General features: G+C 41.9%; 1 long non-coding RNA gene across 2 annotated transcripts; it reads left to right on the forward strand.

Moving 5' to 3' along the window:
* Window positions 1-15: 15 nt before the first annotated feature.
* On the forward strand, window positions 16-24,466 carry LOC311252655. 2 transcript variants are annotated; one of them, XR_014621554.1, is made up of 3 exons: window positions 16-15,835; window positions 15,927-16,094; window positions 23,081-24,466. It is a non-coding gene; the product is annotated as an uncharacterized lncRNA (long non-coding RNA). The 2 variants fall into 2 exon arrangements; XR_014621553.1 differs by having other exon boundaries at window positions 16-16,094.
* Window positions 24,467-24,957: the final 491 nt, after the last annotated feature.

Genomic DNA, 24,957 nt, shown 5'->3' on the forward strand with positions numbered 1-24,957 from the left:
TAAGAGGTGTCTTGCTTCACTATAGCCCCTGCTCCCATCCATGTGCAAGTCTCTTGGTAAACCAGAGATAAACTGCTCAAGATAGTAGAGTCTGTCCTGATTATTTTTAGTCTTGTCTTCAATCCAAGTGTTCAAATGCATGGATAAAAGACTGATATGCCAATGGGTTACCATCAAACACAGAAATCTCTCTTGCAGGTAACAGACAGGTTTTGCTGTGAGACAATGAGTTCTGCTAAGTCATTTGTCTTTGTCTTTGAATAACCACATCCAAGTTATCATGAGCAGCATTAGTTATGGTGTGATTATGATTTGCAGTTTCGTTTTTATGTTTTTCAGTTAAATTCTTGTTTTGAGGTTTATTTTCTGGTGTGTTGGTACCCCTTGTAGGTGGAGGTCTGTGGAGACTTAAGATGGTTTGGTGAAGTGGAGTTTTGGGTATTGCACCTAACTGTGCAAATTCTACATTGCTCTCCATTGTTTCTGGTTCATGGTGAGAGTCATAATACTCCTTCATGCCATCACCCAGAGCTTCCTGATCCACCTCATCACTTTGAAGGATTTTTATTTTAGCAGTTGATGCTGCGAGGTCTGCTTCCAGCTCCATTTGCTCCATCTTTGATTTCAGTTTTGTTTCCTCCAGTTGCAAAGTGTGTTTTTCTTTCAATGCAGCAGCTCGAGCCATCACAGCAGCTTGTTCCGCTTTGGCCTTTTTTAACTCTGAGGAGACTGAGGAAGATCTGGAGGTTGATGATCCAGTGGAAGTGGAAGACTTTGATTTGTGTGACACATTTGATATGCTGTCCAGTGGTCCAACTTTTGATTGTGCAATTTCTCTTTTCCATGTTTCAACATCTTTCATGAAGTAATTCAGGTTAGTTATTCTGGGTTCATACCAGTCATAATAATCATTTTCCTTTTCCTCCTCTGATAAGAGCTCTTGCACAGATTTGTGAGCATTTTTAAATTCATCCACAGCTCCTTTAAACGCTTCAAATGTGTCTTTGACTTTATCAACATTTCCAACGTCAGTCATCAAAGCCTTTATTTCATTTGTCCTCCTCGTGCATGCTCCCAATCTGCCTCTGCGCGAAGCAATGCGCGATTTCAACATGTCCTCAGACTCAGTTGCGGTCTCAGGTGTGTCAGACATCATCACAAATAACCACACAAATTCCTTTAATTTCCGTTAAGTTCATTCTTAAACATCATTCCAACGTCCCCGTTTTATTGCAATCCACATCCACAATCCACAACTTTGCCTTCCATAGTGTTCGATTGTTTCTTTGTAGCGCAACGGCGCATTCGTTCATAGAGTCGATCAGCTGATTTTAGTCACGGCCCGCCGGCTGCTTTCTTCATCTGTCGGCGAGTGATCCGCCGACTTTCCACTTTCCTTCCTTGCATTCAAAAAAGGTAAAAAAAACCCTAGTTTCTGAGGAGGAGGTCCACGACTCACTTAATAATAAGCACTCGCGGAGATGTTTCCAGTTTCAACAAAAAGTTTTGAATTTATTTACATAAACAGAAATATTCTCCGGGTTGACTTCAGACAATGAGCAAATAAAAAACGTAATTTAGTGGTTGATAAACTGTTTCACTCCTCACTCCTTCAACACAAAAAACAGACAAAAGCACAAACCAGCTGTCCTCTCTCCCTAATCACAGGAGGAGGATGGCCTGACTAGGAGGAGGGACCTGAGCAGCAAAACGATCATAAATAATAGTTCATGTACAATATATATCCTGAATAGTCATCCTTATCATTAGCATTATTTTATACCATTACCATATACCATTTTCCAAATAATTAATACAAAGAATCAATAGGCTCCAACATATGCTTTCTAATGAGGCCAAACGCAGTGAGACAGTTAAGCCCACATGCATTTCTGTTTTGCAGACTGTGTTAAGAGTTTTGAACATGTCGCTTCAGTTTCGACCAATGCATCTTAGCAATCGAAAAAAACTAACAGTTTTTGTTTTCAGCAGGACGACATTTGCGCATGGAGAAGATGAGCGCCGCGCTCTTCTCAAGTCCTCCGCAGCCTATTCTACACAGCAGCTGTCTTGCCTTTAAGTGGTCTCGCGGGTCTGAAAAACACAAATAGCTGTGGCCGCGGGTTTTTTTTATATATCACAGAACATTGTGCCCTATGCATCTATTGTGTATGCGGATAACTGCACTAGTGGGAACATTTAATTGTATAGTTAGTTAATGTTTTTATCTGAAGCTTTTAGGCAACATTATCACCCCTAAAAATACTATAGGCCTATATATTGGTGAGAAATAAACGAGGAGGAAAAATGACGCGTAAACTTTTCTAAACGGTTATGATTTATTATCCGCGTACCCGTTTACACGTGTAGATGTTGACACCCCTATAAACCACAATAATTTAATCTTGATCTCCACCTCTGACAGTGGGGAAATGTCTTAGCAAGCACCTTACACAGTCTCGCATAATAAAATACCAAAGCTAATCACAATGGCATCCCGTCATCCCTACCTGCATAGGCAGCCAAATCTAACTACTAAAAGGTACCTTGTTCCAATTCCTTGGCTTTATTAATATTAGATCACTGTCAACCAAAGCCTTACTGATTAATGATTTGATTACTGATCATAAGCTGGACATGATTGGCTTATGTGAAACATGGCTGAAATCTAATACTTTTCTGCCATTAAATGAAGCCTCCCCTCCTCATTATAACTATGCCCATGTTGCTCGGGCCTCTAAACAGGGAGGAGGCGTTGCTCTAATCTACATCTATCTATTTTCAGTTTAAGCTCCAACCAGGAAATTAAATTTACTTCTTTTGAGGCCCTGGTGTTAAAACCATCTCCATCAAGTAGTAACAGGCTTTCCCCTGGTGGTAATCTACAGACCTCCAGGGCCTTATTCCCAGTTCCTAGAAGAATTCGGTGAATTTATTGCAGATCTTGTAACTAGTTCAGATAAGATCCTAATTATTGGGGATTTCAATATCCACTTAAATAAGCCTTCTGACTCTCCTAGTCAGTACTTCTCAAATGGTGGGGGGCGCGGTGAGGTGTCGGGGGGGCGTGAGAGGCAGGTCAGGACTTTCATTTCATTTTCATTTTCCACTGTCATTATTAGTAGCCCCATTCACACTGCTGTTTGCATGCGGGGATCCTGCGCCAATTCTCCCCATCTGCCTCTGTGTGAAAGTTTCAGATGCGGCGAGGGGTGAAATTTCCCTCTGCCTCTGATGCTCCTACGGAGGTATCAGAGGCACAGTATTGGCGAACCGAACCAGTGTGAGCAGATAAGCCGACGGTGGGGAGCGGGGGGTTGTCGATCTGATGGTGTTCACTGTGTGATAACTAAACAGGTCCGACACTCAATAAAATGTAGAGAAATGTCCCACAAAGCAATGTTACAGGACCAAACAACAGTAACGTGGTAACTGGTCGTGTCTTTGGCAACTTATGAGGAAAAAAATACAGCAATTATATGTGGAAAAGTGTCTGTCAGCCTGTCGGTCCAACCGACTCTTCGTCACATTTCTGCCCGAAAAACGGCGTCTGTCCCCGGCAAAAAACTTTAACTCGGCAAGTGTTTGTCGCGGTGAAAAACATCACTGCTAAGTCAGCCCTACTGACCGAGACTTCAGTGATCTTTCCTCCATAAAACAGCCTCCCTCCCTGCGAGTGACAGACGGCGTCCCGTTTACTGATGGTGATTATGTAATTAAGAGAAAAATGTAACTTTGTCATTTTCCAGGATGTTTGGTGGGTCAGGATCCCACATTAACTGCATCCATATGATGATAAGTGTGTACATGTTTAGATTTGTCAGTGCGTAGTAAAATAACGTTTAAAAAAAAGCAATATTGTTGCAAATGTTGCACAAAAAAAATTAAAAAGTCCTTTTTGAAAAGGAATAAGCTGATGAAGCTGACAAGTGACCAATGTTTACAGTTTAAAGTTTTGAATGTTAATGTGTTAAGTCTATAAAAATGCACATCCCAGTGAATCATTTGCGCTTTTTTCTCTGTTTTGAGAATCACAGTCTTGTTTAAATGTTACAAATTGAGTTAATAAACTAAACTTGGAAATTGTTTGAAGTTGTTGCAGATGTTAACAGATGAGATGAGATGCAGATGTTTTTAATCTATTTTGATAATCAGGTGATTGTATGCAGAATGCTGGTGCCAGCAACTCATACAGTGGTTTATACAGATAAATGAATAATTATTATCAGGTTCTCAATAATATTTCAATTCAGGGGGGGTGTGAAAAAATTTCTGTCCTCTAGGGGGGGCATGACAGAAAATAGTTGAGAACCACTGCTCTAAGTAAAGCTTTTTTGGGTCTGCTCGATATGTCTAGCTTTACTCAGCTCGTTCATGAACCTACTCATTCCAGTGGTAACACTCTGGATTTGATTCTTTCCCATGGATTAGATGCGTCAGCCCTGAATGTTGCTTCCGTCTCCTCTGCTGTGTCGGACCACTCTCTTATTACATTTGAAGCGTCATTAGCCTGTCCCTGTATCAATGACACAAATGTTTCCACCTCTCGTCATATCAGCCCGGCAATCATAGCGACACTCTGTGATAAATTGGCTGGGGTCCTGGCCCCTTTTGCGATTGCGACAAAGCCTGTGGAAAAATTCACCAATTAAGTTAACTCGGTAATCGTTTCTCTCCTCGATTCTGTGGCACCGGTCTCTACCAAGACAAGACGACCAAAGAAATCTTCGCCCTGGTTTACTAATGAAACCCGAGATCTCAAACAGGCCTGCAGGAAAATGGAACGTGCATGGCGAAAATCTAAATTAGTCGTTTTTCATCTTGCATGCTGTCATAGTGTACTTAATTACAAGCGTGCTCTTAATGCCACTAGAACAGCATATTTATCTGGCCTAATAAACAATAATAAACACAATCCTAGATTTCTCTTTGACACTGTGGCTAAACTTAATCAAAAAACCACAGTCTGTGAGCTGTACATCCTTTAATGCAAATGATTTCTTAGATTTCTTTTGCAATAAAATTGATGATATTAGAGCCAAAATTAATTCATCATCTCTGGCTTCCTCGTCAAAGTTGATTATAAAACAGCCTTCTGCCGATTCTCAGTTAGCCCCGGCTCTAAACAATTTTGAAGATATCTCCCCTGAGATATTGTCTAAAATTGTCTCATCCTCAAAGCCAACTACCTGCATCCTGGACACCCTTCTGGCAAAACTGTTTAAGGATCTATGGCCAGCACTGGGACCTACAATGTTAAATATTGTTAACTTATCGCTCATGACAGGTGTTGTCCCTGCTAGTTTTAAGTCTGCTGTGGTTAAGCCTCTACTTAAGAAACCCCACCTTGACCCAGGATCTCTAAATAATTATAGGCCAGTATCCAACCTTCCCTTCTTCTCCAAAATCTTAGAAAGAGTTGTGTCCCAGCAACTTTCAGGCTACCTAACTAATAACAATCTCCTGGAACCTTTTCAATCAGCTTTCAGAGCCTGTCACTCCACCGAAACTGCCCTTACTAAAGTGGTAAAGGACATCTTACTTACTTAATTTAGATTTAGACTCTACCTCAGTGCTTCTGTTACTAGATCTCAGTGCTGCATTTGACACCACAGGTCACGGCATATTGTTATATTGTATATATAAAAGTACTACATCGATATTTACTGATGTGAAGTATGGTGTTCCATACTCGGAGTTTGGGAATACAGAGTTAGGGAATACATTTCCACTATGTGGAACTATGTGGACGACACTCAGCTGTATGTGCCCATCAAAGCTGATGATAAATCTCAAATCGCCAAATTGGAGACCTGCCTGTGTGCCGTGAAGAGCTGGATGTCAGAAAATTTCCTGCTCCTAAATTCGGATAAAACTGAGATGCTGGTCATTGCTCCCCCTCGACAGAGACACCCCTTTGAGAAATAACACAACTGTCGAGAGTTACTGTCACGTGATCAAAGTTCAACTGTTAAGAATTGAGGTGTTACTTTTGACTCTAGCCTCTCTTTCCATCAGCACATAAAAGAAATTACCAAGATCGCTTTTTACCACCTGCGCAATATGGCCAAAATTAGGTCCTTCCTGTCCACGGCCTTTGTTTCGTCTAGGCTGGATTACTGCAATGCCTTATTTTCGGGTCTTCAACATGGGAGCACTAAAGGTCTTCAGATGGTTCAAAATGCTGCAGCTAGAGTCTTAACATGTACAAGAAAATTTGATCATATTACACCAATCTTAGCCTCACTGCACTGGCTCCCAATACATATGAGATCAGACTTTAAGGTGCTGCTGATGACATACAAAACTGTACACAGCCTTGCCCCGTCGTACATGTCAGATCTTATTATACTGTATTCTCCAACTCGTGCACTACGCTCTCAAAATTCAGGGCTCCTGATGGTTCCCAGGGTTAAGAAGAAGTCAGCTGGCTGCAGGGCTTTCTCCTATCAGGCCCCCTTCCTCTGGAATAAACTCCCAGCTGATATTAGACAATCTGGCTCTATTGACGCCTTTAAATCTAAACTCAAAACTCACTTTTTCTGACTTGGCCTTTAATTAGTCCTTGACATCGACTGCTAGCTTCTTCGGTGGGTCAACTCAGTCTCAGTGAGTAAGCTATAGTATTAGACGCCACATTGTCCTGCCGACGAGTAATAATCTGCTTATTCTGATTAACATTGCATTTCTATAACCTTGTTTTTCTTTCTGTTCCCACAAGGTGCAAGCTGTGTCACTTTCTCCCCCTCTTTCTCCTCCTACTCTCTTTTCATTCAGGCTCCCTTCTGATGAACTCAGGCCCCAGAGACCATCTACCTCTCCTGGCTCCTACAGCCCCACATACTGTCAGATCTGGATTGTCACACCCGGGCTCCGTTGGATCGTTCCTCTCCTTGTTTCGCTATCTCCTTATAACTGTATTCCTGTAAATTTTGAGGCCTCCTCATTCTGATCTCTCTCTCTACTACTAATTATCCTGTGTGGCCTGCCCTCTTCCAGGTCACCACGGTGGACAGGAGGTCGTGTGGCTCGGGCACCCCCTGACGATGCCTTGTCCTGCTCAGTCGTCTCCTGGATCCACATACTTTACATATATAATTTTTATCAGATTTTCTGTCAATGCAACCTGTAAACTGTGATTGCTGTTCTTTCTGTACATGCGACATCTATTGCATGACTGTCCGTCCTGGAAGAGAGATCCCTCCTCTGTGGCTCTCCCTGAGGTTTCTTCCGTCGTCTTTTTTTTCTGGTTAAAAGGGTCTTTTTTTTTTTTTTTTCCCCATCAAGATGGCAAGTTTTTCCTCACTCGAATCGAGGGTCTAAGGACAGAGGATGTCGTTCACTTTACAGACTGTAAAGCCCATTGAGGCAATGTGATAACTTGGAACAAAACTTAATAGAATATGAACAGGTTATAGATCCGGAACATAATCTTTTTAAAAACAAACACCAGTTGCTGTTGTTATACAGAAAACAGTTTAACAATATTACTGTTGAACATGGGATAAATATTATTCATTTTAACAGTAGAATTTATATGCAAACTTCCAAAGTATAAAAGAATATCTAATGCAGTTCAAAAAGCCTTTTAACATTATAGCCATCTTAGAAACATGGCTTGACGAAGAGAGAGGTACAGATTTTGTTTTGCAGGGATAGGAACTTAATTGCATTAATAGAGGGAGCAAAACTGGAGGAGACGTGGCTCTATTTGTTGACAAAGGCCTCACAAGGTTGTGGACAATATGTCAGTAATCATGGATGATGTAATGGAGTGTGTTACTATTGAAATATGTATTGGAAAAAAAGAAAAATGTCATTGTCAGTTGTGTGTATAGGAAACCTGGTTCAAACATTGAAATCTTTATAGAAAATATGGAAAGGGTATTCGCTAAAGAAAAGCAAAAAAGTCAATTATGTCTGTGGGGATTTTAACATAGCCTTGTTGAATCCCAACAACCATAAAATGACGGATGCATTTGTGGAAGCAATGTATAGTATGAGTTTATTTCCAACGATTACAAAACCAACCAGAATAACATCTCACTGTCACTCTGATTGACAATATTTTTACAAACAATATGGAGAGTAGTACTGTTAGTGCATTATTATTTAATGACATTAGTGATCACCTGCCTGTCTTTGCGATTCATGAATGTAACTACAATAGGAACTGGGGGTGTAATGAAGTTAAATACAGGAGAGTAAGATCTGAGGAAACTATAGCTGCATTTAGGAATGATTTAATTAATTATGATTGGAAAGTTTGTGAAGACACTGATAATTATTTTTAGACATATTCAAAAATGAGTATGACAAAAGCTGTCATATGTATATATATATGCAAACAATGTAACAAGAATAAGTATTCTGAAAACCCCTGGATGACTAAGGGACTGCAAAATGCCTGTAAGAAAAAGAATACTCTGTATAGGCACTTCATAAAATATAGAACAAAAGAGGCGGAGATTAAATATAAGAAATACAAAAAGGCATTAACTAATATTATGAGAGTATGTAAGAAGGGTTATTATAATAAAATATTAGAGAATAATAAAAACAATGTAAAAAGTATATGGAATATATTAAAGGTATAGTTGGTAATCCTGTTCAGAAACACTTTTTGTTATACTGGGTGAAATGGCCTTTCCATCCTGAGAGTAGTCCATACATAATGTGTTCAGAAAAATAAACAAAATAAATCATACCTCTGTGGCAGCTGCAGGCCTGTAAAATCTCTGACCAATCCCTCCCTCTCAGTCAGAGTTTAAAGAACCGTTGCCGGATATATTCAACACAGTCCACATGAGCTGTGTCCAAATTCAGGGGCAGCATCCTTCAAAGTGCGGATTTGAAGGCCAATCACAACGCTGCGCGAAGGATGTCCAAATTCGAAGGCTCCTCCAAATGCAGCCCACAAATGCAGCCTGCTTCTCCCGCTTTTTGGAGGACGGACCGCTACTGTCCTTCGCGGCCTCCCATATCCCAAGATCCTTTGTGCGCCGCTGCTCAGTCACGAAAAAGAAGAGGGAAAACTGAACAATGGCGACATCAAGTGGCGCGGACTTGACATTTAAATGTAAGTTCTGGGTTTATACTCGGTTTTTACTCATTTGATCATCCATTGCCAGATATGTTAAACTTCAGCGGACTTTCAGTTAAAATACGTGACCCTGGTAATGCATTAGCATACGGCATAAATTAGCATTATGCCGTTGGAAGTAAAGCTATAAAAGCCTTCGCTTTCAAAATGTTAGACGTTCAGAAAACCATAAAATCCATTCAGTCAAAACTCTTTCGCGGGCCTGGGCGGCATCAATCATGACATAACCGTAAGGGCGGGAACATCTGGTGACGCAAACCAGGAAATACGCCGAAGGCTGGACCGTCCAATTTAACTATGGTTGACGCAACCGTCAAAGGACTCTCCGAAGGACCCGGCCTTCGAAGGATGCGGCCCCTGAATTTGGACACAGCTATGGAGTTAGCAGGAGATCCACACTCCAGTTCAGAAGGTGGCGGTAATGCACACCTAAAGTTGTTTGCCAACAGCCATAAAACAGCAGCAGAAGAAGAAGCAGCAGAGTTACCAAGAGAGAACAATGGCAGAGAAAATGCAGCCAAAAGTAGCACTTCCAGAAGTGATGCAGAGGTTGCTGTCTTTCTGTTGGACAGGTAATTAGTTGTTTTGCTTCGGGGATTTGTTATTTTCATGAAATATGTAACGTTAGCCAAATTAGCTACTTTTGTCGCTTGTCTTAGCCCAATGCTAATGGCTCTCCTCTGCCCTGCTGATGGACTGGACAACTATTCCCTTAAATAATATAATTAGAAAAAGACAAACCAAACCAGATTACCCTGAATTGTTTACGGACAATGGCATAACAATTACTGATAGGAATGAAGTGGTTGACAAATTTAACAGTTTTTTTGTTAATGGATGGGTCCTAATCTGGCCAAAGAAATAAATCCGAGAAGAAATGTGTTGAGGAAAAATGTGTGGGGAGAAATCCAAATTCAGTCATATTGGGAACTGAAAAGTAAGGAAATTATTGATATTGTAAAAAAGTGTATAAGTAAAACGTCAAAAGATTAGAATGATATCGATATGAGTCTTCTAAAGAAAATAATAAATGGAATTGTGGGTCTGTTAACACATATATGTAATTTATCATTCATAACGGGAACATTTCCAGATAAAATTAAAGTTGCTAAAGTAATTGTATAAAGATGGTGATAAACACCTTTTCACCAACTATAGACCTGTATCCTTGCTTTCTCAGTTCTCAAAAATTATTGAAAAACTTTTTGTTACAAGACTGGATAATTTCATTAAAAAAAATAATATATTCATGGACAGTCAGTATGGGTTCAGATCAGGCAGATTAACTTCTATATATTTGTTGACCTAAAAAAAGCATTCGACACAATTGATCATGGGATGCTACTTAAAAAACTGGAGAGGTATGGCATCAGAGGGGTTGCATTGGATTGGATAAAGAGTTACATTAAAAACAGGCTTCAATTTGTGCAGATGGGTCTTCACAAGTCAAAGAACCTGAACATTACCTGTGGTGTCCCACAGGGGTCAGTCTTGGGGCCGAAGCTAGTTATTTTGTACATTAATGACATTTGTAGAGTTTCAAATGTACTGAAGTTTGTTGTCTTTGCGGATGACACAAATATTTTTTGTTCTGGGGAAGACTTGCAGCAGCTCTTGGAAGTGGTCACGGAAGAAATGTATAAATTAAAAAGTTGGTTTGATATAAATAAATTATCATTGAACCCAGGGCCGCCCCTGGCAAAATTGGGGCCCTAAGCAGAATTTTATTTTGAGGCCCCCCCCCCCTTTACAAAATGACTGTATCACGGAATGCCATTTAGGTTTACAACCTTTTATAAGTAGGAACAAATCAAATGAACGGCCTCTTTCAACAATGGAACAAGCCTTTTACAGATGCAGGCTGCTTCAGTAGACATGGTGCCTGATGGCCCTTGTGACATACTGGGTGCTGGCTCCGTGTCACCCTTAGTAACAAACTTCAGCATTGACCCTGTTATGACAAGAAATCCACCATACAAGCAGATTATTAATTTTTGTTTTGGTCTTAATGGTAAATTACACAATGAAATTAATGTAAATACTAGCCTCACAAAGATTAAAATGCAATTAATGCAAATACGACTACAGCTAATAATATTCATTATGATTTGATTTGATGATATTTCTATATCTAAATATTTTTAAATACTTATTTTTACATTTAGTGCTTAGGTTCTATATTCCTACACTGCTGTTTGCTGCTGTAACGCTTTACATTTCTCCATTGTGGGTCAAGGATTATCTTAATTTTTCTTATCTAATCTTATATGACTGTTATAAATTAAATTCACCAAGAGATGGCGACATTTTACCTCCATAAAAATAGCCCAAAACTTCTATTGATAGCATAGATTGATAGGCTATAAACCTGAGCCAACATACGACCACCAACTGGTCAATTAACCGCTCCTTTTTCAACAGAGCTGAATGTATATGCAGTTAACAAGACATTCAATAAATGATAATCAGGGCCGCTGGAAAATTTCATCTCCAGTCCACATCTAGACAGAATTATCCTCTCTTCTGTCTCATGATTAGCATGCTAGCAGCTGGGGTGTTTATGCCACAAAGTTTTCTTTTTTATTTCAACAACATACCCACCTTCAAGTGAAGCACGAGCCTCCTCTTGTTTAGACTTTGTCTTTCTTTTGCTTGCTCCCGATTCATATTGCCGTTGGGAGGCCATCTCTCCACCTGCATCCAACTGCCTGTCGGCGCATCTGACCGCTGATTGGTCAGATGCTGCGTGCTGTCAATCATTGCGGCAACGTGTGCGGCGTCAGATTACTCGTCTCTTTTTTTTTCTCTCCTGCCTTTGGCTGACTTGGTGCTCTAAGCGTGCCTCACGGCAGCGATGCGCATCCTTTGCGCATTTGCGGAGAATGCGTCCCCTTGTGCAAAATGGGGCCCCCCCACGGATCGTGGGGCCCTACGCACAGCGCGTGTTCTGCGTCTAAGGAGGGGCAGCGCTGATTGAACCTGAACAAAACTAAATTTATAAATTTTGGACATCGTAAAATGAATGAAGATGTTCACGTAGAAATGAATAATGTTGCAATAGAAAGAGTTTATGAAAACAAATTTTGGAGTGTTTTAATTTTTAATTTATTAATTTAGTTTTGCTGGAAGGCCCACATTAAGTATCTGTGTACTAAGATGGCAAAGAGCATTGGAGTGCTGAGTACATGTAGATATATCTTGAATCAAGCAACACTACACTTTCTGTACTGTGCACTCATTACAATATCTTTTTTTTTTTTTTTTTTATTATATCTTTATTTGGAATGGACATAAATACACCAGCATATCAACATTGGTAAGAGTGAAAACAAGTGTCCTTCCGGTTTTGTTTGTTTGAGTCCAGGAAAAACGCATCACCAGCCGTCCAGGCATGCGAGTCCAAAAAAGGTATAGTCATGGGTCGTGGATTAAATTACGTTCGGCCTTTGTAGTACCCACTTTCCTCTAATAACTTAAATTACACAGCAATTGTAATGGAATAATATCAGTGGATACAGGTTATCCTCTTAAAAGACAGTACTGATAATTTGCGTGAGGTACACAAAGCCAGATGAGATTTACATGCTCACTTAGAGAGAACTCTGGTACAACTTACTTGTAGATCTCATCTCTCATCTCACAGTTTAAATGGAACTATGTACAGGAACCAGGGTGGTCGCCCGCTGCTGCTGTCATAGAAATAATTAACAATAACCAGTCAGAAATTAAGTAAGTAATCTAGGAAGTAATATTACCAGTGAGATCAAATGAAATCTGCTCTCGTGGGGGTTATGAATGAAATCCAGTTGTTCCAGATTTGGTAAAATTTGTCCTTTTGGATTCTTAATTGATAGCTCAATTTTTCCATCCTAAATATCTCTAGGGTAATTCCAATCCAATCATCCAGGGTAGGCTGAATCGGGCTTAACCATCTCCTTGTAATTGTTTTCTTACTAGCCACCAAAAGTAATTGCAGCAGCTTTATCTCGGTCCTGCATTTCAAAAAAGAGACAAGACCCAGGTACAGAACATCAAAAACCAGAGGTATTTGAGTGTTAAAAAACGTGCTTAAGGAAGCCTGGATACCCCTCCAGAAATCATTTAACTTGGGACAATCCCAGAAGATATGATAGTGGTTAGCAACAGTTGAACCACATTGTCTCCAGCATGCCATATGTGTGGAAAAATTCTGATTCACGTTCTGTAAGGTCGGTCAATTTACATTCATAAGCAATATATGATCGTAATTGCAGGTATCTATGAAATTTGTTTCGTGCCAAGCCGTGATTATCCCGCAAGGTCTCAAAGCTGTGCACAGGCTTTCTTCGAGTAAGTGAAAGGAGTGTTGTGAGACCATACAATGTCCATGATTTAAAACTAGAGTTGTGCCTATTGGGAATAAAATCTGAGTCATAGGCAAACCATCTGAAAATTCTCAACATTCTATGCATCTCACAAATATTAATTACCTTCTGCCAGACTCTGAGTGTGTGGGATACCCAGGGGTTCGCCGACTTTTCCAAATGAGACGTTAGACCTTATCCGCTATTACACATATTACCATATCTGATCTATTGTGTTGAAATCTGGGGTAATACTTACAAGAGTACCTTAAAAAGGATATGCACATTGCAAAAAAGAGCAGTAAGGATAATAAATCATGCTGGGTATCTTGATCATACGAATCCTCTATTTTTTAAATTACAGACTTTGAAATTTATGGACTTAGTGAAAGTTAGAACAGCAATAATAATGTTTAAAGCAAGAAATAATGCACTGCCTGAAAACATTTAAAAAAATGTTTCAAGATAGAGAAGGTAAATATCATCTAAGAGGAAAATTAAATTTTAAAAAACCTTGTGTACGTACTGCTTTTAAAAGCATGTGCATATCAGTCTATGGGGTAACATTGTGGAATGGTCTTGAAGAAGAAATCAAAGTACTAGCTCTATACAGTTTAAAAACAGATACAAGAAAGCAATTCTTGACAAATATAATAAAAAAATAAGACCTCAAAACAACTATCTATTTTCTGGATGTAATTATTCTATTACATTTCTGTTCCTTATACGAAGCAATATGTATAATATAAATATAACTAATTGCAATCACGGCTGGGTTATGGAATACAGTACTTCACTTTGGTGGTATATGGGGAGTGACTGGGGAATTAACTTTTTCGAGTTTAGGATATTGTAGGAGGCTAGTTTAAGTATGCCTTGATTTTTTGTTAATTGTTTTGTTGTATTTATCATTTTGTCATTACTTTGTATTTTACTTTTATATATTTCTTTTTTGTTGTATTTATTTTATGATGTGAGGAAGTTGTGAAGAAGGGACAGGACTAAATAAGCTTTCTGCTTCCTCCTGTTCCCTCTCGAACAGATTATTTTGTTTGTCTGACATATCATTTTGATGGCTACTTGTTGTTCAAGATAAAATGAAGAATAAAGAATGAATTGTGATTTTGGGCTATATAAATAAAATTTGATTTGATTTGATTTGATAAACCCCCCCCCACTCCCTGTTTACTACGCACAAGTTTATCTAGAGGCTGCTCTTTTAATGGTTGAAGATGGCCACCCTGTTCGGAGATAACAAAGTGCCTAACCTGGAGGTATTTGAAATAATGGGTGTGGAGTAGTCCATACTGAGATGAGAGCTCTTCAAAAGTCTGAAGGGTTCCATCTTTGAACAAATTCCCAAAAGTTGTAATACCTCTTGTAAACCATAGGTTTGTAATACCATCTCTAAGGGCTTTAGGTAAAGAGGGATTGGAGTGGAAAGGGGATTTGTCATAAATAGGTTGAATACAGCCCGTTTTCTTCCAAATTTGCTGCCATATCTTATAAGTATGGACAATAACTGGGTTTGTTGTTGTAACCAAAAGAGAGCTAAGCGAGCTGTTATATTGAACTGATTCCAGTTTGAACTCTGTTAAATGGTTCTGTTCAATTTGTTTCCACTTAGGTGAATGGGATTTGCACTGTTTGCCAGACCCACATTGCTGTAATTTGTGCTGCCCAATAGAAATGCTCAAAATTGGGGACTTTTCAGTCCACCTTTTTCTAGAGGGTTTTGCAATATTAACATCTTTATCCTGGGTGGTTTGTTTCTCCATATAAACTGTGTGATGCAAAGGTTGAGTTGTTGAAAAAATTGCTTTGGGACCAGAACTGGTAACATCTGGAAACCTGTACGCCTACAGGTGAGAGATTGACCATTTGGTGACCTGGTGCAGCCAGAACAACCTGGAGCTTAATGCTCTAAAGACAGTGGAGATAGTAGTGGACTTCAGAAAGAACCCAGCCCCACCCGCCTCCTTCAACCTGTGTGGCTCCCCAGTCAACTCTGTGGAGTCCTGCCGTTTCCTGGGCACCATTATCACCCAGGACCTAAAATGGGAGCCGAACATCAGATCCCTCACCATAAAAGCCTGGAATGGGAAATTGCATTACTATACCATTTTTATTCATTATGTCGTCTTACATTGTCTTCACTGTGTTCTTCCCACATCCTCGAATGTTTGTACTGTCAGCACAAAGAGAGATATGTGCTTCTTGTTATGGGAACGGAGCCTGGTACAGACATGAGAAGGACACAGGGCATTCCTTTCCTTTAACAAAAAGGGTTCTCAACTGTCTCATCTTGTTCTTCTTTCTGCAGACCGCATGCCACTCTGTTGATTGATGAACCTTTTTTATAAAGAATAAAATCCTTAAAAGACAACTGGTATTTCTTACAAGTTTGTTTCAGATATCTCACAAATAAGACAAATTTCCACAACAATTTGGTGTCAGAAGTGGGATTCCTTGTGTGACAGGATCTGGAGCCTGCAGCGGACTGTGACCGGCCAGCCTGGAGGAAAACTTCGTCCAGCCTCTACCTCGAGAAAAAATCTTAAGAGACGAGAGGACTGACCGCTGCGGCCCCGGACCGTCATCACTGGAATCCTTATTGAGGGAAAAAGGACCACGTTGCTTAACAAACGGTGAGATACTGAAAGAAACGAAACTTCTTTAAGAGGGAAAATAAATGAGTAAATAATTATAATTATGTTTTGGAAAAAAAAAAAAAAAATTAAGTAAATTAGTAATTTTTGCTGGATTTCTGTTGATCATTGTGATAGTTGGGCGACTCGAACCAATTCAGGGCAGAGTAATACCGGGTTCTGGGAACACCGGCGCTAATAGGAAGAAAAGGTGTTTATCCTATTAAGCTGTTTTACCGCTGGATTGGGGGCCAAATCAGGGCCGAGTGAAACCAAGCAGAGACAAGGGGTCTCTTAAGGTTATCACCGCTGGTTGGCTGCTTTTTTTCAGAATTTGTAGCGTAATTAAACTGAATTCATGGTAATGACCGGGTCTTAAGGATAAATATAAAGTGCACTGGGACAAGTGACAAGTAGAACAATGGGAGGCAAATCCAGCAAAAAAACAGGAAGCTGGCGTAGGACCAGACCTGGCTGCCCCAAACATAAATTACATAAAGGTTAATGATGGTAATGAGGCTATAGAGCCTTTACATGTCTGGGTGAGAGAGTTTGGTTTTCCCTGCGGAGGGACATTCAGCATGAGACAGCTGAATCTGTTGGAGGAGAAGATTAATTTTAGAATAAAAGAGATAAAAGCAAAAAGAAAAGTGTCACATAAAAAAAATTGGGGAGGTTGAAAGGCATTTGAAAGCCTTTAGGATGTGGAAAGTGGATGCAGGGAGAGACGTAAATGTGCTAGTCAAAATGAGAAGGAAAAGAAGAGTGCAAGTGATGAGAAAAGAACAGAGTTGTCTTCTCAGAATCGGGTTTCTTCTCTGTATCCCCCACTTCCAGGTCCTATGCCTCAGTGTCTCAGAGTGGACTATGACCTCGACGCGTCCCTCCTGTTCAACCCATAGCACCGCCGAGACCACCACCGCCAATACGGTCTCCAGCACCACCGCCATACCCGGACGACCAGAAACCGTCATCGTCTGCTTCCCAACCAGATATGAGCGCAGCGGGACACAAACAAGGGGATGCGAAGCTCAGTGCCAACAAAGGACAGCTAACCAAAACCACATCTGTTGCTGCAAACTTTGGAGAACATTCCCCTCTTACTCCTCGACCTTACACCAGAAGCAAGGCCAACAAGGAAGATAATACAGGAGCCACCGGCACCTATCCCATGGTGGAGGTGGCAGGAGCCCGGGGCGTCCAAATGGTTTTCCGCCCCAGGTCTGATACTGATGTGAAAGAGGCCATGGCACACCTGCCACAGCCGAGTACATGTGGAAAGAAATTTGATGAGGACTTAGAACTTTTCTGTCGAGAATTCAGCCCAACCCTTCCTGAACTGAAACGCCTGCTAATCCTGAAAATGGGAGCAGCAGATTGGTCAAAGCTTTCAGAAAAGTTTCCAAGTGGCGACACGTGCTGCTCACATCATGACTGGGACGACGTGGAAAATGAAGACTATAGACATGCTGTTACCGCGCTGTATACAGTAATTACAGCTGCCTTCCCACCTCGGATGAACTCTGCTAAGATCTCTGACTGCGTACAGGCGAAAGGTGAAACTGAGGCTGCATATCGAGGACGAGGTCACAGAGGATACGGTGACTGGAGACGCTCTTATTGTGATCCAGAAGTGTGTCTCCGATGTGAACAAAAAGGACATTGGGCCAAGGATTGCACCAAGACTCTAGCTGCGACCTCCAGCCAGGCGGACTGAGAGAAGGGAAGGGGGGTGCGGCCGGACAGCTCATTCTCTACTCTGACTCACCCGACGCATCTGGAGCCTGGTAACACACCCACATCGCACACTACAGATCACACGTTTGAATTGTTATGTGATGCAATAACCTTCCTTGAAACAAAATGTTCACCTCCAGCTGGTACATATGTGAAATATGAAAACAATGCCTTTAAGAAAATGCCAACATATTCTCTATCTGTGAATGACAGAATGGTTTCTTTCCTTGTTGTCTCTGGTGCCACACACTCAGTGATCAAAGGAAAGGAGTTTCTGAGCTCTCCTAAAATGTCAGTCTGCTTTGTCAACTCTGCAAGTGCTTCTGGTGTAGTAGTACGTGAACATTTTACTGTTCCTCTTAAATGTTCCGATGATAACAGCACCAACTTCAAACATGCATTTCTGTTGTCAGACTGCTGCCCTATAAATTTATTGGGCAGAGATCTCATGTGCAAACTGGGAATAACTCTTATTCCCACACCAGATGGTGTTCAAGTCATAAAACCTCATGAAAATGCACAGTTGTTTGTGAAATATTGCCCTGATCAGCTGTTGTATGCTTATCAGTGGAAGCTACCGTAGAGCGATATCTGCAGTCTATTTTTGGAAGAGGCCAGAAAACACACACCCCCTGGCCCACCACACACGCACGTGCAGTGCATGCCAAATGACTCACTTCAGTGTACATCTTTTGTTTCAGTGGGTCCAGATAGACAGTATGAAAAGAAATGGTATGATGACAAATACAAAAATGAACGGTTGTGTATCACACACCTATGTTGGACAGAAAACAAATGCATTGCATCTGTGCAACTTACACCCACTCAAAAACATCAGTACTATGTAAATAACTCTGCGCCGCACATTGCACTTGAAAAAGCAAACACTGATAAATGGGAGGATTTGGGTCTTTTTGCACGTGCATGTAGATCAACCACTAAGTGGGACCCCACAGATGACCCACATGTGTTTTACAATCCAAAACTGCATGCATTTAGAAAGGTTTTTCTGCAACCACTCACACACAACGAACAGTTCAGTTAGTTCCACCTATAACATCCTCGCACATTTTTCTGTCAGAGACTGAGGCTGCAGCCATCCCAGCCCTCCAGGAAGTCCTAAGACTCTGTGGGCTCGAGGAAAACATGATGTTGGTCTAATTAAAACAGCAGAACCAGTGGTGATCACCCCCAAATCTGATTACAGACCTTGCCAACACCTTGCCAAACCTGAGGCTATTGAAGGTTTTTGAGTCCCTGAAAAAGGCAGGAGTAATTGTGCCTTGTGACACTTCTCCTGTGAGGACTCCTATTTTTTCCTGTGAAGAAAATAAGAGACAAAGGTCAACCAACTGAATGGCGTTTTGTACAAGACTTGCAAGTCGTAAATGATGCTGTACAGCCGAGAGCTCCTCGAGTTCCTAATCCTTACACAATTTTGTCACAAGTGGTTTTCGGTGGTGGACCTGGCCAATGCATTTTTCAGTGTTCCTGTTCATCCAGATAGTCAGTTCTGGTTTGCGAGTCCCGTACTGTTTACGACGCGTTGCGGAAAAGTCTAGAGCCTCTGGCTTTGTCCGAGGGCTCTGCACTTTTGCAGTATGTGGACGACCTTGTGATTTGTGCGCCAACAAAAGAACAATGCGAACGCGATACGATCCGACTCCTAAAACATGTCCGACAAAAGGTCACATTTTTGGGTCATGAGATTTCCAGCGACGGGAAATCCCTTTCACCCAATCGTGTTGAGGCAATTCAGAACATTCCCAGGCCTAGAACCAAAAAACAAGTTCTTTCGTTCCTGGGAATGTGTTCTATGCAGTGTTAGAAGCACCACTTGGTGCCACGGTGCATGGTAAAAGCCCACAATCACATGATTTAGTGACATGGACTCCTGAGGCTGAAAAGGCCTTCACTGACCTGAAACTAGCTCTACAGACAACACCTACTTTAGGGCGACCTGACCCGAGCAGACCATTCACACAGACTGTTGATGAGAGGAATGCATGTATGACATCAGTGCTGCTCCAAGATCATGGGGGGAAACTTAGACCTGTGGCTTATTTCTCTGCTAAACTCGACCCTGTAGCTGCTGGGTTGCCACGTTGTCTCCGGGCTGTAGCAGCAGCTGAGAAAGCTGTTATGGCTTCAAGGGATACTGTAGGTTATTCAGATCTGACTCTCCTTGTTCCTCATGCTGTTTCTCTAATTTTGCTTGAACAGAAAACCTCACATCTCTCCACAGCACGATGGCTAAGACACAATACTGTTTTGCTTGACATGCCTAACATCAAGATCAAAAGATGTACTGTTCTTAACCCTGCTACATTGCTTCCCATTCAGGGGGAGGGTGAAGATCACAACTGTGTTGCTGTGTTGGACGAGGTGTGCACCCATTGCACCGATTTGTCTGAAACTCCACTGATTAATCCTCACTTTGTTTTGTTTGTTGATGGCTCAGCATCCCGTAACCCAGAAACCGGTAAAAAAACAGGTTGGTTATGCTGTAGTCTCACTACATGAGACTTTGAAATCAGGTTCTTTGCCGCCTCACTACTCTGCTCAAGCTGCAGAGTTAGTTGCTCTCACAGAGACCTGTAAACTAGCAGAAGATAAATCAGTAACGATCTGGACCGATAGTCGTTATGCTTTAAGCGTTTTGCATGATTTTGGTGCTCTATGGAAGCACAGGAAATTCATAAAATCTGATGGAAAGCCTATTCTGAATGGTGACAAAGTTTCTGCATTATTGGATGCTGCGTTATTGCCCAGAGCCATTGCTGTGTGTAAATGTCAGGCTCACACTAACAACAGTGATTCAGTTTCTACAGGGGGGTATTTCAGAAAGTGGGTTTTGTGAAAACTCTGAGTTTGTTAACCCTGAGATGAGAGAAACTCTGAGTTTTTAGTTCCAGAAAGAGAGGTAACTTAAACTCTGAGTCTGTTACTGCGGTAACTGACTCTGTGAACATAACCTGCTCACTGGCAGGTTTACCTGAAGAAACCCTGAGTCTGACGGAGCTGTCTGACAGCAGCTGTCCTTTCCTTCAGTCCGATCGTGTTGAAGCAGAAATAATTCACATAGTTTTACACCAGGAGGAGAATTTAGATTCATTTAGATGAGCTCTCACTCCCCGACGAGGACTGAACCGAACAGTAGACCGCTTCTCATCAGTCCGTCATTTATATTCTCCGGCCGCACAGCGAATATCAGGCTACACATCGCTGACGTGCTCTCAGATCTGAACAATCCTCTTTGTTTTGTTTTTTTTGTTTGTTTGTTTTTAATCACTTCGCAGGTTAATCAATCACCTTCAGCAACCAGAAAAAGAGAAATAACTCACATTTCATTTGACTTTCTTTATTTCCCACAGATAGCTACAAAAGTAACCATCAGTAGAGCCTATTGTATTTTTTCCAACAACGTAATTTCAATGTCCGTGTTTCTAGTTTGCAGCCGCATTGAGTATAAGATTAAATGACTTCTAGTTAAATCTGTAGACAGTAGGCTACGTGTGTGTCTGACTCCAATGTTGGGTACTGGGGGAGAGTGACGCCCTCAGCCTCTGGTCACCCAGCGACCTGACTCAGGACCAGCTCCTCTGTCTCTGGCGGACGTGGTGGAGGTGAGCACCACTTCATGTTCATCTACTCAGCAGGATGTTAGGACACAGATGTGTGTTAAACAGCATCTGTTGGTGGTAAAAGCTACTACAAGTTAAAATATCCACTGAATAAACTTTTACTTTGTTTAATATGTGAAATAAAACCAAAGTGAGGAGCCATCGTGAGACTGTTTTTATATTTTCAGCCGATTTGAATTAAATAAAATAGCCTAAAATAAAATAAAACACTGAACAACATTCAACCACTTCCTCAAAGGCTAATATAAAAGAAAGTGATGTTAAATTCAAAATGAAAAGACGGCCGCATCTAAAACTCTGTCAGTGATTTTTATTACGGCTGCAGCCGTGTTACTTTTTTTCCCCACAGAAAATGTCTGCTTCCTGTTTTCTCCCCTGTTGCCATGGTGAATCACAGTATCGGAGCTCCATTGATGATGGCTTTTTACTAGTCGTCAGGCACGAGCTCAACTCAGAGTTAACGTACTCAGAGTCGACTTACCTAACTCAGATCAGCTATCCTGGAACTGAAAACTCAGAGTTTCACTTCACAGGGTAAGTCAACTCAGAGTTCAGGGATAGACTCAGAGTTTGTTGAACCTCCTTTCTGGAATACCACTCTGGAAATGCACGAGCAGACGCAGCTGCTAAAGCTGCTGCTGGAAAACATGGAGTAAGACACACCCACACCCTGCTTCACTCTGACCCTGAAAAACACACAGACACTAGTGCTTCCAACTCTGACACACACACACAGATATTAGCGCTTCTGCTGATGAAAAAGGAATCTGGCGATCACTCGACTGCACATACACTAACGGCATCTGGCACGGACCTGACAGTAAACCATGTTTACCAAAACACTTTTTTCCACATTTTGCCAAATTTGGGGGGGAATGGGGGAATGTTTGATCTGATAAAAAAACATTGGTTCACAAAAGGCTTTACAGCCTATTCTCAAAGATTTTGCCAATCCTGTCATATCTGCACTACACATAATGCAGGTAAAACTACACGACAGCCACAAGCAGCACATCCACAACCAGAGGGACCTTTTGAACATGTCATGATGGATTTCATTGAACTAACCCCAAGTGAAGGCAAGAAATATTGCCTTGTGATGGTTGACATGTTTTCCAAATGGGTTGAGGTGTTTCCCACCTCAAAGCAGGACAGCGCTGCTGTGGCCAAGGCCCTGATGACGTGTGTGATACCACGATGGGGTATCCCCAGGAAAATAAGTAGTGATAATGGTACACCATTTGTGAGTGAAGCTATTAAACAGCTAGGAGGTTTTCTTGGGATTGACTTGAGACAACACTGCTCCTACCATCCAGCGAGTGGGGGTGCAGTGGAAAGAGAAAATTGCACTTTGAAATCAAAACTTGCAAAGTGTTGTGAAGAAACAGGTCTCTCATGGACTAAAGCCCTGCCGATTGTGCTAATGTACATGAGAATGAGAAAAAGAGCGCGCGCAAATCTAAGTCCCTTTGAAATCCTCCTTGGCAGGCCTCCCGAACTGGGAGTAGGGCCTGTTAATAGACCACTCCCTGAGACCTGTTTCTATGAAAATGATATGTTGCAATATTGCCAGACGTTGTCCTCTGCTTTATCTCAAATCCACAGACTGGTAAAGGACGCCCTTCCTGCTCCGGCCAACCATCCTCTCCACAGCCTTACTCCAGGCGACTACATCGTGATTCGTGACCTCAGGCAAAAACACTGGAGGTCCAAAAAGTGGAGCGGCCCGTTCCAGGTCCTCCTCACCACCCACACTGCCGTCAAAATCGCTGAGAGAGCCACCTGGGCACACGCCAGCCACTGCAGGAAGGTCCCAACTCCACAACACGCTGAGGACCAGGAGTGTTCATAACGCCAGGAAGAGAAGCAGACGGTCACAGTATTGACATACTGTGGGAGGAAACAACTTTCGGAGCGCCGATTGATCAAAGCACTGATTCACCTGTGTGCAACATGGAAAGACGTCAACGTCCGTGGCATCCATTCAGGCAGCCAGGCATGTGCGGTCTCCGAGGCACCTTGTGCTGTCTTGTGGGGATCGCTGTCATCATAGTGGTACCCATATTATGGCCTTCGTCTCATCCCAGCAAAAGTGTCTCACAAAACACTACCACTCACAACAACACTGCACTTCTACACAGAACCAAAAGACACCTGACCTCTGACCCCTATGGACCAGACAGGGCCCCTGAAGAATCTGTGGATGCAGTATGTCAATTATACTGCACGCACAATGACAAACTCATCATGCCTCATCTGTCAAGGCTACACAGCAAACCTGTCACTGGTCAGTCTGCCTGGAAATCCTCATTGTCGCACTGAACCCAAACCAAGAGTGGGTCCCTTTGTAGTGTGTCTGGTGGACTGTTTGCTCACTAGAATATCTACACAACCTCACTGGAGGTACAGCCACTCACTGTTCAAATCTTGCCCTCCGCTGCCCCGTTTCTCAGTTCCTTCACCACCATTACCAGTTGCAGGACAAGTTGAAGTAGCATCGGGTGCTACCTTTATTTGTTTCAACCGCACCTATGGCAGTATCAGTGTTGGACAGACACGTCTTAAATGTGCAAAAACTCATATCCTGTATCCTCCTGACAGCAGCAGGCAAAGAACTAATCGAGGATGGCTCTTATGGTCGGCGCTGGAAGCGTGATGCGTTTGACTATAAGATAGAGCCATACCCAGACATCTACTGGGATTGTGGTAGAATGCGAAAATCTCTACCTGCTAATTGGACTGGTTTGTGTGCAGTAACCATGTTTGCTTCGCAGGTACACCTGTGGCCGGTTGGAGAATACCATCACTCCCAAAATTACAGGGTGAAACGTTTCTCTAACCCACTTGGCAGTTTTGACAAAACAGTGTACATCGATGCTATAGGGGTGCCTTGTGGTGTCCCTGATGAATTCAAAGCTAGAAATCAGGTTCTTGCAGGCTTTGAAACAGCTTTTTGCTGGTGGTGTACACTGAATAAAAATGTGGACTGGATTAATTACATCTATTACAACCAACAGAGGTTCATAACTACACACATGATGCCCTCACTGGACTAGCTGAGCAGATGTCAGCAACATCTCTGATGTCTTGGCAAAACAGAATGGCGCTTGACATGCTGCTGGCTGACAAGGGGGGCGTCTGTGTAATGTTTGGTGACTCTTGCTGTACTTTCATTCCCAATAACACAGCCCCAGACGGATCTGTCGCCCAGGCTCTTGAGAGACTGAGGTCTCTTCGTGGAGAACTTTCTGGTATTAACAGCACCTTTGGCTGGTTTGATACAATGTTTGGTAAATGGAAAGCACTGATCTTGTCTCTGCTCACTGGGCTCATTGTAGCATTAACTCTCATGGGACCAGGGCCGCCCCTGGCCAAATTGGGGCCCTAAGCAGAGTTTTATTTTGAGGCCCCCCCCCCCATTACAACATGACTCTTTCAACAATGGAACAAGCCTTTTACAGATGCACACGTCTGCATTTTCT

Source organism: Pagrus pagrus, assembly GCF_965226575.1.
Source record: "Pagrus pagrus genome assembly, contig: HAP1_SCAFFOLD_61, whole genome shotgun sequence".
Taxonomy (NCBI): domain Eukaryota; kingdom Metazoa; phylum Chordata; class Actinopteri; order Spariformes; family Sparidae; genus Pagrus; species Pagrus pagrus.